The sequence below is a fragment of the Nycticebus coucang genome, chromosome X (assembly GCF_027406575.1).
Source record: "Nycticebus coucang isolate mNycCou1 chromosome X, mNycCou1.pri, whole genome shotgun sequence".
Taxonomy (NCBI): domain Eukaryota; kingdom Metazoa; phylum Chordata; class Mammalia; order Primates; family Lorisidae; genus Nycticebus; species Nycticebus coucang.
Genome location: NC_069804.1, coordinates 141,662,066 through 141,666,564, shown reverse-complemented (window position 1 = coordinate 141,666,564; position 4,499 = coordinate 141,662,066).

Below are 4,499 nucleotides of genomic sequence, written 5' to 3'. Positions count from 1 at the left end.
AAATGCCTTATCCAGTATGGCAGTTCTCTTGATGGAAAGGTGAGTATGCCCCCAAATCTCTGTTCCTCAGCACCTCATCACACTCTGTCATTAGATATGTTAATTTGGGCATCTTCATCACCAGAGTTTAACTCCCAGACTACTCCCCCGCACTATCCTGTACTCTTCTCAAGTCCAAGGGTGCACCAGAACCAGTTTGTTTAATGAGTCACCAGCATGTGACTATGTGAAATGCTTGTGAGTGGGGAGTTCTGAAGTTGTGCACTCCTGTTTCACCTCAAGCCCTCACAGGCAGAGGTATTAGCCTCAATCCCTGTGGAGACCTCAGCCTGAAATGGGCATCTGGCAGAGAGAAGTGGCTATTTGTGTACTTCTTGGCTCAAGCTGCTCTTGCTATTGCTATGGGTGTAGGAGGGGTCACAGCTCCCAATACAACTTGACCTGAAACTGCTTTCTCAGTTGTAGTAGATAGGAAAGATGCAGGGGACGATTTGTCTAGATAAAAGAAGTTGGCGCTATGGTCTCTTGTGGTAAATAAAATCAGTATGTCAGTAAACATTTGCACTCCCATGTTCTTTGCATCACTATTCACACTAACTAATATATAGAATCAGCCTAAGTGTCCCTGAGTAGATGAATGTGTAATGGAAATGTGAATATGTGTACACAATGGAATACTATTACTATTAGTCTTAAAAAATGAAATATTTCATTTGTGGCAACATGGATGAACCTAGAAGACATTGTTTTTAGTGATATAAACCAGGCACAGAAAAACAAATATCACTTAATCTCACTCATAAGTAGAATCTAAAACTTTTGATCTCATAGAAGTATAGAGAATAGTGTTACTAGAGGGTAGGAAGAGTAGAAGGGAGGATGAATTTGAATTTGCAGAAGTTTGTTAACAGGTGAAAAAATATAGTCAGACAGGAGGAATAAGTTCTAGCTTTCTATTGCATAGTAGGGTGAATAGAGCTAACAACATCATATTGTATATTTCCAAATAACTAGAATAGAGGATTTTGATATTCTCATGACAAGGAAATGATAATTGTTTGAGGGAGTGAATGTTATAATTACCCTGATTTGATCATTACTCAAGGTATATGTGTATTGTAACATCACAGTGTATCTTATAAATATGTACAATTATGTGTCAATTTAAAATAAAGCAAAAAATATCAAACATTGACCAGAAGAAGGTACATTTTCATGTTGTGAAAAGTATTGCATACTTTTTGTAAGGTTTGTCCTAATGTTTCATTGATATCATAATATGATGCATTTTTAGTTTTGCTTAAGACCTTTGTATCTAGGAACCTTATTATCATCATTGTCTGTCTGTTTCTCATTGCCATGATTGCAAGATTCCCAGAGCCAGGTGCCATATTCTTTGTGTGCTATTTTTCTTTCTCCTTGAAATGTGGATCGCTTCCAAAATCCCATGAGTCAACTTCAAATACCAGCAATTCTAAGGTAGACTCCATTTAACCCACCTGAGAAGCACAAAAAGATACAGACATGGAATGCAGCTAGGAAGTAGCATAGCAGGAACCTGGATTTATATCATCTTAGAGTCTTGACAATGGAATGCAGTACATTCCTATTTTGTTTGCTTCGTTCTTTTTCTTACCAAAGTGGTGAGATTATTATTCCATTTAGTAACTAAAGTTTATAGAATTTCTGAAATTGGTTAATTGGTAGTTGGATATATTCATCTTTAATGAGGCTCCATTAGTCAATTTCTGAATGCATCTGGAAGTCTAAATGTTTAAATTTAGCTAGTGTATGCCTACAGAAAAAAGTACCTGACACATTAACAAACAAGCTATAAAAAATGTTATCTGTCTTTTAAAACCTTTTCAAGCTTTTACCAGATGTTAAAAAAATGCTAAATTTTCACCTAGATAAATACTGTATTTGCTTTCATATTTTTGTTCCTCAAATGATTTATTATCCCCATTTAGAGAAAGATAAAGGAAAAGGAAAAAGAGAAGGAGGGAAAATAAAATGCAAAGGAGAAAATGTATAGGTCATATAATTTTTACTCACCTATTTTTTCGTTCTTTTAAACATCAACTTATACAGCAGAGGAGGTGTCTTGAAGCATAATTAATTTGTTTTTTTCAGATTTGGAAAATTAAAGGGTCACCAAATGCTTGCAATTATTTAGTGAATAGAGTGATGAGGGGGAATCCAATAACACTAATATAGTTCACCATTTTACTTAATATATTAAATATGTTTGTGTATCTATTTCTATTTTTCCTGTCATAGGGATAGGGAGATTATCCTTTCCTGCCCTTGTAATACTCTATATTGAAAATTATTAATATGCTTCCCCTTTTGTCTTTTCTAGGAGGGAATGCCCACTTTATTTTATTTTATTTTTTTTATTAAATCATAACTGTATACATTGATATGATCATGGGGCATCATACACTCACTTCATAGACCATTTGACAGATTTTTATCACAGTGGTTAACATAGCCTTTCTGGAGTTATCTCAGTTACTGTGCCAAAACCTTTACATTCTACATTTACCAAGTTTCGCAAATACCCCTGTAAGAGGCACCACAGGTGTGATCCCGGAATGCCCACTTTAATTGACTCAGTACACTTACAGATATCTTCAGGGGGTGATGATGTAAGGAAAAATAAAAATACCACAAAGAGTATGCAAGAAAGGAGAATATTCATCTTTGTACTTTCAATATCTGCTTCTGTATACAAGTAGCCCTTAAGTCTAAGCAGACGTCTTTCAAATTCTTCTTCTTCCTCCTTTAGTATATCAAAGGTCAAGCTAGATTTCAGTAGTAGAAATAGAATATGCATACATGAGGAAAAAAAGGAAGCTTCATCTTCCCTTTCTAGCCCCAGCAGATTGTGGCAAGGAGACCAATGATATTTACTAAATAAGCAGCAAATTGTGGGTCAAAATTATTATATTAAAATAGTGAGAGTAGCAGGTGTTTTGAGGGCAGAAGGTGTTTTTTTTTCCTCATCCTGTACTTAAGACTTTGGAAGTTAATATCTTCTTTAGAAAACTCTTCATTAAACTGGGGCACTGCCATATCAGTTTTTCTGTGCAAACTGCGTGTCTGATGTTTACCTTTACTGAATTACTTCTCTCCTGCATGGGTTTAGATATAAGATTAAAAGCTGGCAGCACTGCCTGTGGATCCTCAAAGACAGGGAAAAATGACCCAGCAATACAGGCTGGGCAAGTTGGCTCAATGGAAGATACGGAGAGAGTGAGACAAGAATGGTCAGCGTTAGTGAAGTGTCTTTGACTTAGTTACAAATGGCTCTAACTCAGACTAACTAAGCCAATAGAGAGCTAGGGATTATGAGTTACATTGATCACATTTGTAGCTGTGAATGACAGCATAGGCCATGTGCAACCAGATAGCAAAGTATCAGAGAAGGTCAGAGACCTAACGCCCAAATGTCCCACAATATTACTTCTGCCATGAAGTCACATAAGCCATATATGCATACCTGTCCCTTACACAACTATTCTTCAACCTCAGAGAGAAGTGGAGAAGGGGAAGCTGTTACACAGACTAAGTATTTTATAAAGAGAAACTGAATGCTACTTAAGGTGATTGTCTAATTTCATAAATAAGCCAAAGCTTAAACTAATTTGAACATTAAGTAGTTTATTACCCCCACTTGTTGGCACTTAAGGGAAACACTAAATTAATTTAAGACAAAATAAAAAAAAAAGTTACATTTTCTCTACACAATATAGTTTACTGTTGGGTAAGATTTTTTTTTTATTTATTTTTATTAAACCATAGCTGTGTACATTAGTATGATCGTGGGGCACCATACACTTGGTTCATAGATCGTTTGACACATGTTAAAAATCTTACCCAAACCCAAGTTGGGTAAGATTTTTAACATCGCTTTTGAAACCTGAAATGATGAAAACCATAGATATAAATCATGTCTTTCAATGATTATAAGATGATCACTTTTTGATTCAAAGCAGAAAAGGATGGAGAAAATGATAGAGGATTTCAATTTCAGTTACTGACACTTGATACTTATATAAATCTGAGTAACTAATTCCTAGAAAATACTGCTGAGAATATAACAATTTAACAAAGATTTCCAGAGATGCTATGGGACCCATATATTTGCATATTCTTATTTTTCTCCTTTGGAGTGAAAATAAAGGAAATAGAATCCAATTAGACAAATATAGATGATCCATTAATATCATTACATACAGACTAAAAGAGACAAGCAGTCAAATAAATAGTTTGAGTATAAAAGAATGTAATTAGGGTGTAAATATGTTAACACTGACATGGAAATTTTAAATAATAATACTTTCAAAATAATAGATTGTGTGACTGACTGTTATGATTTGATAAATATCAAGTATCTCAAGAAATAAGAAAGTAATATAGATTAAAAAGTAAAAAATTGAAACAAAACATTATTTGCAAAATTACTACTGTTAATAATAATTTACTTTTGTTTA